The sequence below is a fragment of the Drosophila takahashii genome, chromosome 3L (assembly GCF_030179915.1).
Source record: "Drosophila takahashii strain IR98-3 E-12201 chromosome 3L, DtakHiC1v2, whole genome shotgun sequence".
Lineage (NCBI taxonomy): Eukaryota > Metazoa > Arthropoda > Insecta > Diptera > Drosophilidae > Drosophila > Drosophila takahashii.
In genome coordinates, this window is record NC_091680.1 from 30401261 (window position 1) to 30416457 (window position 15197).

Consider the following 15197-nt stretch of genomic DNA (forward strand, 5'->3'; position numbering starts at 1 on the left):
AACTTTTAAAATTCGAAAAGGGTTTTCTGCCCACAACATCCAACTCGGTCTACGGTCGTGCTGGCTAAAGCGTTGATCAGCGATGTTGATGCGTGTTCGATCCCCGCAAGGGGCAGACGTTTTCTAATATTGCTTTTTTTTGTCTCTAAATATATTTATTTTATTTTATTATTTTAGTTAATTAAGCTTTAAAGCTACAAAATAATTCATGAATATTACAAAGGCTAATTTCTAAAATATATGTAATATATTTAATATTTTTTTAAGATCTATCTATTTACTAATAGTGTTACCCTTTGATGATCAATATTATTATAGGTTTTATAACTGTTAAAAGATTTATTTTAAAAATCACACTTTAACAGTTATTTTCTGATTTGTAAAGTAAAACTCAAAGAATAACTGTTATTTTTTGAGTTTTATAATAAAAGTTGACAAATAACAGTTATTCGTCGTGATCAAAAATAAAACTCAAACTTGATTTTTGGCGATTTTGTGGGCAAAATAAATTTTAAAAATAAATAGTTATAAAATATGCGCGGTTGCCTTTTTTAATAAATTTTTAGTAAGTTATATAAAACATGATCAGCATGTTTTTTTTTAATTATTTCATTTTTCAAAAATGTCAAGGGAATCACTGTTATTCATAAAAATTACGGATTTGTAAACTACAATGGCTAATAATAATAGTGGTGTATTTAAACAAATTTTTTGACCCCTCTAAGTCCGTGATTTTTTTTTGTAAGAAAAATTTACAATAACAGTTATTTTCGGTCCCTGATCAATAGTAATTACAAAATAGAAAAAAAAAACAAAACAAAATTAAAAATGCTCCTAAAAAACAATACAAAAACACAAAAAAAAAATAATAAATACTCTTAAGCTAGGAACACACGATTCAAAAAAATTGCAGCAAATAAGTTTGCAGCAATTTGCTGCAATCAACTTTCCGTTTGTTAAATTTAAAGTAGGTTAAAACCTTGAAATCGAATGGGAAATCGGAGTTTGAACCCTACTTTAAATTTAACAGGCGGACGAGAAATCGGCCCCAAAAAAAAAAATGGTTGCCCTCGCAAGAAATCGAAATTCTACAGCGGGATTCGATCCCCGTACCGCTTAGATTGGTAGTCAGATGTCTTATCCACTAGGCCAAATGGCAAACAGTGCCGCGGCCTACTAGATTCCAACTAGAATCGAGCAGTGCGGGTTCTACCGTTAAACTGCGGGTTCCACCGCTAGAACCCGCCATACGACAGACTTTTTTATATGGGATGTCCTCTCTATGTATGTATACTCTTTGATTTAAGGTTCCATCATAATTTGAGTCAATCAAAGCCCATGAGCCATTGAAGTAATTTGTTCACCTCTATTCCCAACCAACTTGATGCGGTGAACAGGCTTAAAAAAATACCAGAAAAAATATGTGCCCTAAAATATTTGACAGGCATATAGAGGCGCCTTTTCCCGAATTTTTGAGATAAATACTACTATTGTACGTCGAAGGATGGAATTTATAAAATTTTTCCATAAGAACGTAAAAAGTAACAAGTATTTTTAACAGGGACCGTAAATAATCATTATTTGAGATTTTTATTTTAAAAAGACTACTGTGATATTTTGTTTTAAACGTCAAAAATAACGTTCCTTTTACTCTTGTCCACAAAGTGTATGCATTTCAACAAATCTGGAAAGCAAATTAACTGTAATTTGGTCATGTCTAAAAAGTGCATAAAAACCAGTTAAATTGTTGATTTAAACTTGTAAAAACCTCAGAAGGCCTTTTAAAATAAAAATCTAAATAATGATTATTTAGGGTCCCTGATTTTTAAGTCACTCTTACGTAACGAGTTTGTCGTGATTTCACACAGTAGGTTCTTCAAAGATAACAGTGGCGTAGCCTTAAAATTGTGGGGGGATTTTTTTAGGCATATTAACCCCTTAAAAGTATAATTTTTCTATGTTCGGGGCTTATATACGTCTATATTAACATATTTTAATGCCAATAGGCCTGTACCTTTTAATAAAGTCAATTTTGTTGACTTATGTTATATATATATACAATTCGCATTCAAAGCTAATATTAAATAGATGTTTACATATGTAAGAATTTAGGTAATTGTAAATTTTACCCGGTAAAGAACTTAAAGTTACCTCAGGGGACAGGATATCAGACAAAGTATTGTATTTATTGCAAGGGACACGAAAAGGTTCATGTTGAGTATAGTATATATTGGTAAGCGCAAAGGTAGAAACGAGTGAGTAATTTGCCATTACAAATTCGTCGATGATATAGAGAAGGCATGTCAATTAGCTGTAGCCTACTTCAGTAAGGGCTAGTAGTCAACCCAACAAAAAGTAGTCCAAAACAAAAACTTCAGATGAAACAAAATTTTTTGACGTTGTTTTTCATATGAAGTTTTTTGTTTTGGACGACTTTTTATTGGGTTGAGTACTAAGCTTTAGATGGTAATAATCTACCAGAGTCCCAATTTAAGCTACGCAATGAAAAATTACCCTGCAGAAAAGGGAAACAGTTTTTAATCAGTAAAATAGTATTTGGGGCAGGAATTAGTAGTCAATTGCGCCTTAGAGGAATTCTGATAATTATTATGTAATCAAATACGGTAAATAATAAGTAAATGGAATTAAAACAAACTAACTAATTTTGAGGCAAGTCGCCCTCTCTAAGCCTTGAACCTTTAGATTTTTAGACACACTAACTGATTGAGCCATACATGCATCACGTTAAGTAATGCTCTTACTAGGTTTATGAATTTTAGTGTGCAAAAATATATATTGCCTCGAACAGGTTAAACTATATTTGAAATAAAACTAAAGCATCACCTAACAAAAAAATGATTAAATTTCCCAAGATATTTACACTCTAGGCTATATTTTTGGATCACATGTATTTTAATTGAAACTAGTTAAAATCCAGTTGTCTTTTAACTATTCTTTAACATGTATTTGTTTTTGTCAGAAAGTATCGTATTGTATTGTATTGTGTTGTATTGTATTGTATTTATTAAGCAATGGACTTGTGAAGTAGTTTCTTGGGCTGGGGTGAAGCTCGGTCACACCAGGATCTCTTTACAGACAAATTTATAAAGATTGGGACTAGGGTCTTCGATGAGCGGTGGGCTGACGTGAAATGTAGTGTGTTAGCCACCGGGTTACTGGGTAAAACACAGTTTTGCTTAAATATGGGTATCAACAAAGAGCGAAGGGGGTCAGCGGCAGCGCGTACTGGGTCTGGCTCGCGGCACTCGCCATGAGGGGACCGAGAGGGAATCGGCTAGGGGACACGTCTGGCAGGTTCTAGGTCATGTGGCTGCCTTACATGGAAATCCGCCAGCACTCGCTGTCGGAAAAGCTACATATGCGGCCGGCTGAGCCTGACCTCTGACAAAACATCTTGTTAAATAAATCTAGGTGTAAACATTGGAGGGCATTTTGAGCCGGTTTAAGTGTGGGCAAGAAAATAAAGTGTATTTTTCTAGGCTTTAAGTTGATCTCTACTGTTTATTAGGATCTTGGACATTTTTATATTTGCTTTGATTTAGCTTTGACAAACAAAATATGTAAGTTTTCGTGGTATTCTGGGTTTTATTTAAATGTATACATCGCATTTGGTATGTGGACTCTTCATATTTTGCTATAGTGTTTTAAACATCGCATTTGTCATTTTTTTGATGTTACGTTTTTGTGCGAATTTCTCATTCCCATTGGGGTTATATGTGTTAGGTTTTATTAAATCAATGGTTATGGCTGATCTAGCCGGATTCTACCAAGCGATACCGCATCGAGGCCTGCCGAGATTTTAAAGTACACACAGCCTTTTGGCCGGACTTGCTTCGCTGGCCACCCGTTGCGGTCTCTCTGACTTGGCACTCACCCGTTTCGCTCTCGCACACACACGCAACCTCGCGGAAAAGTTGGTGCTCCGCCGCTGGTCCTGGGCCGGCACAACTATTCCGCAAATCCTCTGCTGCTCCTTCTCCGCGTTAGTCGTCACTCGACAACTGGGTTATCCTTGCCTTCAGGTGGGGCGGGTGTCCTGGGTTTTCGTCGCCTTCGGGTGGGACGGGTATCCTGCCGGTTTTCGTCCACGTGGGCTCGTTGAGCGCTTTTCTTCTCCTTGTTTGATAGTTCACTGCCCGGGAGTGGCAAATCGCCCACTCTTTACGCACCAAAAATTCTTCGTCCTTGTCACTCGACCTCTTCCAAAGAACTCCTCGAGTTTCGTTTTGCGAAACTTCTCGCCGTTCTGTTTTCTTGCCTTCCCGAAGTTTCGGCAACTCTCCCTCTCGCTCTCTCTCATGGGCGCGTGCCAGATTTCGGGGGATGATTTCCAACGCGATCATGCGTTTTCTCGCTCGCTCTTATGCGAAGCTTGGTCATGTGACCGCTTTTCGTGGTGAATTTCTTGTTCCTGTGCTGGTATGTGTGTGTCGGTGTGAGGTAAGCCTTCCAGGCTGGCGATGCGAATCTCTGTGGTGAGGATAGTTGTATTAAATATCGTGTGGTCTTGCAGCCTTAAACCTAACTTATAATAATATTTTGTTTTATAGCTAAGTCTTATTTAATTACTTATAATATTGTGTGTATTCTAGGTGGAGTCATACATTTAGGTAGAGGGGTGGCTATATGTGTGGAGCCAATCGACTCCTCACAGACTGCTTGTAAAATATTTATAATATACATTTTGTATTTATCACATTTTTCTTAGATGTAAGATTATAATTAAGAACCCACTGGAGGGAGTAAATGAAACGAGGAAAAAACAACATTTGCGAAAGCATCGGTAACGACGACGGTCGGGAGTCGGGGAAGTAAAAATGAAATTTAAAGGAAAATAAAAGAGAATCGATCAGCACGAGTGACGCGACACAGGAGCAAAGGTCAAAATTAACAAGGATACACAAGCGAGCGATTCCAATCGGCAACCTGGCGAGATGATCAGAGGTAAGAGGACATGTCGTGCGAGTGGACAGCAGTAATAAATAAAGTAACAAAATAACAACAAACCGGAACATTGTCTGATTGTGGCATCAGTGGATACCTCGTTGGACAAAATTGAGTGATAATTCGGTCTAGTAGGTTTTCCCTGCGGTTACGCGGGCGAGATCCTTTACCTAGTTTTCCCTACGGCTACGCGGGCGAAGGGTTCGTTATAGTTGGTTTTCCCTACGGTTACGCGGGCGAGATCCTTTAGCTAGTTTTCCCTTCGGTTACGTGGGCGAAGTGTTCATTATAGCTAGTTTTCCCTGCGGCTACGTGGGCGAAGTGTTCATTATAGCTAGTTTTCCCTGCGGCTACGTGGGAGAAGAGTTTTTTGGTTAGTTTTTTTTTCCCTGCGGCTACGCGTGCGAAATTTTGATATCTAGTTTTCCCTGCGGTTGCGCGGGCGAAGAGTGTTTTTTGGTCAGTTTTTTTCCCTGCCGGTACGCGGACTGGTTAGATTTGCCGGCCAACTTTTCCGGCGGTTACGAGGGCAAAGTGTTCGTCATAGTTGGGTTTTCCTGCGGTCATGCGGGCGAGATCCTTTTATCTAGTTTTCCTGCGGCTACGCGGGCGAGGTGTTCATTCTAGCGAGATTCATTGTAGATAGTTTTCCTTGCGGTTGCAGCTCTAGCTAGGTTTCTTTTTTTGCGAGTACGCGGACGGGTTAGTTTTCCCGCCAACTTTTCCGGCGGGCAGTGAAGGATGATTCTAAACTAGAGTTCCCGAGTCTCCCCCTGGGGGAGACTCCGACCCCCCCTGGAATGTCTAAACAAATCCCTTTTGATCGATACATCCGTCCTCAATTGTCTCCAAGATTATAAATTTATCTGGAGAGTATCCTAGATTGACTGAGACGCCGACCCCAGCAAATCGCATGCTTACAAACGATAATAACTTATTATAATTAGGCACTGAAGAGACTCCATACAACAAAACGTGACTAAGATCATTATATTTTTCACAAAGAACACGGAGAGAGTCATAAAGGGCAAAATTTGTCCTGCAAAATGGTAGAGACAAAGGCCGATTCCGGCGAATTTTCCTGCATGGTACATTCCAGTTTAGGGAACTAAGGAGAAAGGAGTAGTCGACATCACCATTTATTAACTTGTGTATGAACATAACACCGTGACAAATCCTACGGTTGCCCACCCTGAGGGCAAGTCTAGTAAACGCAATCTGGCATTATAGGATAGCAACCGACGGCCAGCGTCCCAGTTAAAACCTCTTAGAGCAAATACCAAAAACTGCTTTTGAACGGACTCTAACATATTTTGGGAAGTTAACGTCTGCGGTGACCATATACATGAACAATACTCTAACGATGGACGAACAAGAGATACATATAAAAGCTTGGTTATATACGGGTCATCAAACTCCTTAGACTTCTAAAAGACTCCTATCTTTATTACAAATTAGTGATATGTGATCATTAAAACAATGTTTATGCTCAAATAAAACTCTCAGGTCTTGTACAGTAGAAATACGTTGAAGGACATTGTTGTTAATAGAGTACAAATACAAAGACGGATTACAACTATAAAAGGTCATAACATTACATTTAGAATAGTTATGATATAAATTATTGAGTTTGCATCAAGTCTGTAAATAGACAAGATCTAATTGAAGACGAGAACAAGAATCCGGCAGTGACATGGACAAACACAGTTTAACGTCGTCAGTGAACATTAAAACAGTGGCGGACTTAATAACTTGAGGTAAGTGATAAGCCAAATAACAAGGGACCCGAATGACTTCCTTGAGGTACACCAGAGGTAACATTTATAGTTTTGGAAGCCATCTTGACATGGCGAAGTAAGCGACCGACATTGATGCTGCAATTTACTAGTTATTAATTTTTCGAATAATTTAGGAATACAACTGAGCTTAGCAATCCCCAGATAGTTAGCAATATCTGACCTATTACCTTTTTTAAACAGCGGAACAATGAAAGATTCCTTCCAAGCGGATGGAAAATTACGTTGATTTATAGACATATTAAAAAGGATTGTTAGAGGACTGGAAAGAAAATTTTCACAATTCTTTAAAATACTGCTAGGAACCATATCAGGTCCTGCTGAAAAAGAGAGTTTCAAGGCGATTAAGCCCTAGTGAACATCAGCTTCGAGAATAACCAGATTAAAAATTGAGACCAGATGAGGTAAAGAATGTGGATAGTTAAAAACTTTACTACTATCAGCATTGGTAAAAGTTCATTAAAAAAAAGAAGTTTATATACACTTGCAGGTATGCCTACCTAAAATGTTGTTTTTACATTGTCAAAAATCAAAAAGCCTACTTTCTATAAAGTTTTTTCTATTATTTTGTTAATTATTCCTATGGCAGCCATAAGATATAGTGGTCCGATCCGGCTCGTTCCGACATATGTACTACCTGCTTTAAAACTGAGGGACTAGTTCGCATAGAAACGGACAGACGGACATGGCTAGATGGACTCGGCTATTGATGCTGATCAAGAATATATATACTTTATGTGGTCGGAAATGTCTCCTCCACTGCGTTGCAAACATCTGACTGAAATTATAATACCCTCTGCAAGGGTATAACAAGGAGGGAGGAAAGTGAAACACAGTTTGTGATCATAAGGAACACCAAGGTCGTTTGATACAGATATTCAATTAAGGGTATGAGTTTCAAGGAATAATGAAAAAAGATGCGGAGAGTAACGTTGAAAAGTCATAACTTTACATTTTTTATGGTTCAAAAAAAAAGATTATTTTGGCACCAATTCTGGAATTCATCAATTCTAAGTTGAAGGCGCGTGTGCAGGTACCAATCAAAAAAGGGCAAACAACAATAGGACATTTTAACATCGTCAGCATAGATGAGGATTGAACAGTTTAAAATTCCTTAAGGAAGGTCATTTGTACGGTTTGACAAATAAGACACAATCCAATTAAAAAGATTTGGCTAAAATCTCGGAATCAGGGTTGGTTCACAATTAGGTTAAATAAATGAGTGATAGGACGTGCAAGATTTTGAACACATTTTTTTAAGATGCAGCTTGGAACCTAATCGGTACCTGCGTCAAATGAATTGTCAATTGAAGACAACCCATAAATAGCACCACATGCCAGAAAAATATTGATCGCATGAGGTAGATTATAGGGATACGGACAACGGAGAACATAGTGTTGTGTACAGTAAGTTGACTCAAAGAAAGAAGCAAATAAGTTGAATATACCAAAACTGGAAGATTCAGCACCATTACGTTATCGTAGGGACGAAGGAAATGCATTAGATTTACGTTTGGAGTTAACAATTGAGTAAAATTGCTTAGGATCAGTGCGGAAGTTTTCCTTGCACTGGGAGAGATAATTCATGTAACATTGACTATTCGTGGCAAAGAATTGGGATCAGGTGGAGGATATTGAGCAAAGTCAAACAAAGATCCAGATTTGTAATATTTTTTAAATAGTCTGGATTTCTTATTTTTTGAAAAAGAAAGCTTTCTTGTAAACCACTGAGGCTTGGAAGTTGGAGAAATAGTAACTTCAAGGGGTAGTGTATCCTAGCTAGTTTATTTTCTGAAATATTTTCCAGGGCACGCATTCGAACTTGGGCTAGTAAACTCAACAGAAATAGAAGAATAGAAGCGAAAAATCGCTTACAAACATCAGGTCAAGAAGTCTGTGACGGCTGTTTTTTTTTCTATTCTTGGACGTTGATGGACTATGGTCAGTACAAACAAGTGGCCCTTACGACACCAAGCAAACGCGCGGAGCCCTAAACCGTTTTGGGCAAGTAAGCGGAATCGCGTACATGGAAAAAACACGATCTAACAATAGACAGTTTAAAATTAATGCTCACAAAGAATTTATAAATTATTTGAAGACAGAAAATACATAAGTTTATTATAATTAGTAGCATTGGGGGTATCAAACAGTAAGACGTGGCACAGTGAATTATAGTCGTCACACAGAACACGAAAAGGATCATGCAGGGCATAATTAGATCTACATATTGGCAGGGACAACGGACGAAAACGGCGAACTGTTCTACAGGGTACATTCCAGTTAAGTGAACTAAGAAGGAAAGGGGAGTCGACATCACCATTAATAAGTTTATGTAAGAACATAACTCCATGACACTTCCTACGATGGTAGAGGGTTGGTAAGTCGAGCAGGCGCAACCTCGCAAGATAAGAGAGCAATCGACTACCTGTGTCCCAGTGTAATCCCCTCAGAGCAAATAAAAGGAATTGTTTTTGGACAGACTCTAACATATTTTGGTAACAGCTAATTTGAGGAGACCATATACAAGAGCAATATTCCATAGACGGACGAACAAGAGAAACATACAAAAGCTTTGTTGTGTAAGGATCATCGAACTCCCTTGACCAACGTTTCATAAATGCAAGAAGACTTCTGGCTTTATTAGATATAGTAGATATATGGTCTTTAAAACTAAGTTTATGATCAAATAAAACGCCAAGATCCTGAACTGATAAAAATCGTTCAAGGGCGTTATTTCCAATAGAATAAGAAAACAGAGATGGATTACAACGATAAAAGGTCATAAAGTTACATTTAGAATAGTTTAAATTCAACATGTTAATCATGCACCACGTATACAAACAGTCAAGATCTAATTGAAGGTCATTAAATGAGCTAGGTAAACACATGGAAAAACATAGCTTGACATCATCTGCATACATTAATACGGTAGACGATTTTATAACATACCTAATGTTTCATTAATCATTCATTAATGATTAATTAATCATTAAGCAAAAGAGTAAAGGACCCAGGTGGCTACCCTGTGGCACTCCAGAAGTAACATTAATTATTTTGGAAATTCTATTGTTACAACAGACCATTTGAGTTCTATTGGAAAGGTAGGAAAGTATCCAGTCAAGTAGGTTTGGAGGAAACCCTAAACGGGACAATTTAAAAATAATAAGTTTATGGTTCACAGAATCAAAAGCTTTAGAAAAATCAGTATAAATCACATCAGTTTGATGATGTGTCAGGAAGCCTTTAGTAATTAAAGATGTAAATTCTAAAAGGTTTGTAGAAGTAGAGCGACGTCTAGTAAAGCCATGTTGACACGGAGAAATAATAGACCGGCAATGATGCTGCAACTGACAGGTAATAATTTTTTCGAAAAGTTTAGGAATTGCACTGAGTTTTGCAATACCACGATAATTTGAGATATCGGACTTGTTCCCTTTTTTAAACAATGGAACAATAAACGATTCCTTCCATATGGATGGAAATCTTCCTTGACTTAGCGACAAATTAAATATTAATGTTAAGCGAAAAGCTAGATAAGACGAACAATTCCTCAGTATACAACTTGGTATTTTGTCAGGACCCGGACCAGGAACATAAAATATATTAATCACTGGCTTGAAGATAGAGTTCAGATGAGGTAGTGGGAATTGATAATCATTATCAATAACACCATTGCATTCCGTATAAGTCGATTGAAAAAAATCAGCAAATAGGTTGGAAATCTCATAGTCATCAGATGCTATATTATTATTATGAAAAAGAGAATGAGGGAAGCAATAAGATTTCCGCTTAGAATTGACGAAAGAATAAAAAAGTTTAGGATTATTTTTGAAATCACGCTTACAACGAGACAGGTAATTTTGATAACAGTCAGAATTGTGCTGGACAAATTCCGCCTTAGCAGAACTATATTTGGCCCAGTCCGTCAGCAAGACAGAAATTTTGAACCGTTTAAAAAGTCTGTTTTTTTTATTTTTTAGATAGGATAGTTGACGAGTAAACCATGGAGAGCTATACGAATTCTTCAAGAAGGAAAGAGGGATATGTAAATCAAATAGACGACAAAGGACTTTATAAAAATACCCAACTGCATCATCAACAGGAAGGTCTACAAGATAGGACCAATTAATTGTCGATAAAGATTCAACTAGTTTGGCATAGTCAGCCTTTTTAAAACACAAACTAGTACATTTATTGTACATTTGTGTACATTTATGTACATTTATTGCAGTCCTGGGAGCATTAAAAAATCCATTTATACAGAGCTGAAGGGTAGTATGATGACAATCTTCAGGTAGAGATAGTGGCGGAATTCGACTAACTTCAACATCGATACAATCAAAGACGAAGATTAAGTCAAGGAGACGACCAATATGATTGGGAATCCAGTTAACTTGCTGCAAGGATAGTTCAACAAGACCATCAACAAAGTCATATTGCATCCTAGTAATCATTGCCAATGAATCATTACTCTCCAACCAAGAAATATTGGGAAGATTAAAGTCACCGAGCACAATGAGTTGGTCAGTTTCAGCAAGCAACAAGGAGATAGACTGTATGGCGGACAGGTGCAATATATAAACGTTAAATTCGGAGTTATGGGGTATAAAGGAGCAAGTTAAAAAAATGTTATTTTTTGGGAAAGATAATTTTACAGAAATAAATTCAATACCTGATGAACCAGAAATATCAACAAGCTCGGAAGTTAAATCGGATTTGACTCCAATAAGAACGCCTCCACCTCGACGGGTATGACGATCATTCCGATAAACAAAAAAGTTATTTGACAAAATCTCACTATCGTGTACAGATGGGTTAAGCCAGGTCTCAGTGAATACAATAACATTGGCTTCAAAAATTGAGATCTTTTTATAAAGCGTTGAGAGTTTACTAAGAAGCCCCCGTACATTTTGATAGTGGATTATGAAATTTAGTTTTTTGAATTTGAAGCATAGCTGGGCGCCGACAAGGAAGTGATGGGAAGCGAACTATTTTTATACCCGTTACTCGTAGAGTAAAAGGGTATATTGTATTCGTGCAAAAGTATGTAACAGGGAGAAGGAAGCGTTTCCGACCCCATAAAGTATATATATTGTTGATCAGGATCACTAGCCGAGTCGATCTAGCCATGTCCGTCTGTCCGTCTGTCCGTCTGTCTGTCCGTCTGTCCGTCTGTCTGTCTGTATGAACGCTGAGATCTCAGAAACTATAAAAGCTAGAAGATTGGCATTTTGCATGCAGATTTTAGGAGTTCCTACGCAGCGCAAGTTTGTTTCAAAATGGTGCCACGCCCCCTCTAACGCCCACAATCGCTTATATACGATTTTAAAAATTTTAATATTTTGGAAAAGTAAAAATGCAGTTTTATTGTGTTTATCAATACCTATCGAAATGTAGAAGAAATTTTTCAAATCGGACCATTCGTTAAAAAGTTATGCGTGATCAACGTTTTCTATCTCTATCTCCATCTCCCTCGCACTCCCTTTACCTGAGTAACGGGTAGTTACTGATAGTCGGGGCACCCGACTATAACGTTCTCTCTTGTTTTTAATATATTCGTGAACAATTATATTAGCAGGCCAAAAATTAGGGTCAAGATGTTTGGAGAAGAGTTCATCCGGAACAAGTATTTTAAATGAAGAATAATCTCTTATTTGTTTAAAATTAAATTTAGTGATGTCAATACCTTTTTGATTGGGAAGGGAGAGTTTCGAGACAATATGATGCATCGTCGTTGACTGTGAGTGCTGCATTTAATCTTGACACAAAAATAGACTTCCTAGGTACCATGAGAGTGAGTGGTACTGGAGGAGAGGGAGCTGGGCTATTACTGTTCTTCCTAGGGATCATGCTAGAAAGTGGAACAGGAGGAGGTACAAGGGTATTATCTAAGGGCAGTACTAGGTGCGGCAGAGCCCCCGAAGTGGCAACAGCCGGCGACCGGTTAGTAGGCTCTGAAGACTCAGGCGAAACTACGTATAGCGAATCTGGCCGAGATTGCATCCTGACATCGGTCGTTGATGATTCGCTCCCATTGGGATCGTCCTCATCGCACATGTAGAGAAATATTAGGCAGTGTAGGATTACGATTTATATTTAAAGATAATTGATTAAGAAGGATACGACCTTTGAAGTTTGAGTCGAGAACATTAAACCGACTTAATCGGGGGTGTCACAGAAAACCATTCCAACCGAATTTCTCCCGAATAGCAAATCTCGGTGTCACAGACGTCATTTTTGACAATTTCTAAATCCCCAGTATTTTGCCGGACGTTTTGATAAAATTACCCAGCTTACAAATGTTTCCCAAAAATATAACTTTATTTAAGACAACTCTAATGAATTTTATTTATTTATTTTTTATACCTACTTCGGTTTATATTTAAAAATATGCTTTTTATAAAACCTCTCGAAAAAATTAGCTAAAAAAAATCCGTCGGCAAACCGTCTACCTGGCAGTGTTACCAATTAGCTAGCACTTTAAAATACCAAATTTGTCCAAATTTCGGAGTTAGTTTTCGAAATGTTTTGTTAAAGAATTATTTATTCAAAGGTACTTAGTATTGTAGTTAAAAGTGAAACTTATTTCTGGTAAAAATTGTATGGTAAAAGAATTCAGAAATTAATAAAAACAGGCCGCCTTTGCAAAAAGTTGGCATCTCTGTCGTGAAAAAATGTCCTATTTTTGCCAGGTAAAACGGTGGCTGTGAAGAAGAAGAAGACATACATGTAAAAAAGTACAAAATTTTTGTTTATTATTAATTTAAACTAATAAGCTTTGCTAATTTTCAGGGGTAAACATTGGTTACCAGCGCAAGACACCATATTATTCCGATTCATTCGCGATAATATCGACATTGCCAAAGAATTTACTCAGGGCGGCCGCATTCTTGTGAAGGGACCTGGCCAATGAGTTAAATCTCCATGGTAGTCCATGTAAAACCGTTTGTAAGGATCTCCTCTGCGTCCTAGGCTCTCGCAGTTTATGCCTTCGCAAGTACTCTAGAGCAGACGGCATTTTAGTTCGCTTTTAAAAATCTTGCCAACTTAGAAATGAAAATAAACCAACGCAGCCGCGGCAAACCGTTGTTCAGGGCTGCAATATGTAGTCTGGCGGGTAATTCAAATTTTTAATTTTTTTCTTTTATTATGAACAATATGCGCTTTAAACATATTCTTTTTGTAATTTTGCAAGAAAAACATAAATTAAGTTTAAAACTTATTGGAAAATAGTCCAAATAAGTCAAGTAACAATCGATAATTATTGAATATTCGATATTTAGTGTATGCGTCCAGCCCTGGTCGTTTTTCGGTAAATTTTCCGAAAAAAGGAAATCTCTCGAATTCCTGTGACACCAACGGTTTTGGTCGGTTGGTTTATAAACCAACCGTCCCCAAAACCGTCGACGGTTTCTGTGACACCCCTGAATAAGTCCGTAAATCCAACACGTAAGGCCTGGAACTCAAGCTCCATTTGCCTCATAAATGATCTAATATCAATTTTGATATGTAGGCATGTAGGGCACGTCCAGTCCAGGTTGGCATTAGACCTAGTACGATCCGCAATTTGGGCCGCACTATGCCCAAAGTCAACACACTTAGCGTGCGCAATGTTCTCACATAACCAGCAATTAACAATCGGCTGACGAGAAGTGATTTTGCCAGTAAATTGGCAACCAACAACACAGCAAGCAGACATTGTTACAAGTTAAAGTAAGATATAAAATCTAGAATGTAGAATGTAGAGAAATGTAAACAGAAAGCTTTAGATGAGTGCCAACAAACAGCTGTGTGGCTATGAGGGCGTCGAGGAAAGAAAGAGCGCGATAAGAGGAAAGAAAGAGCGCGATAAGACTAAATCAGCATAGAACCGTTAAGTCGAAAATGAGAGCCGGTGACTGAAGTTGGGAGATGAGCAGAACAAACGGTGCGAGAGAGGGCCAAAACGACAATGTAAATAAAAAACAACAACAATGCACAATGCACTTGCGTCGTTAGGGAATATAAAAAATCAAAAATTTCGACACTAAGCGAATAAATGTGGGAGCGAATGTAAAACACGTCCGTATACAACAGAGAGAGAATCAGCTGTGTTTACGGAGTTGATTTTAACAAGCGAACGATCGGTTATCTCTTCAATAAAATCATGAGTAGAGTTTGCTAACAAAAAGTTTGAATCATCGCAAGGAGTCTATGAAACGAGTGGAAGTTTAAAAACACCCATCACAATGAAGCTGTCAGCGCAGCCTACAGCTGATAATAAAAGCAGCACCGATGCGGACTTTCACTGCAATAAATTCAGTTCCATCATTGTTAGTAAAGAATCAACTCAGAGGAAATATCGTTCTTAACTGCAATAAAGACCCCACCCACAAAAGATGGAAGATTCCATCTATAGGTGGTGATCTAATGAAGAACAATTTCATGATCGCAGAC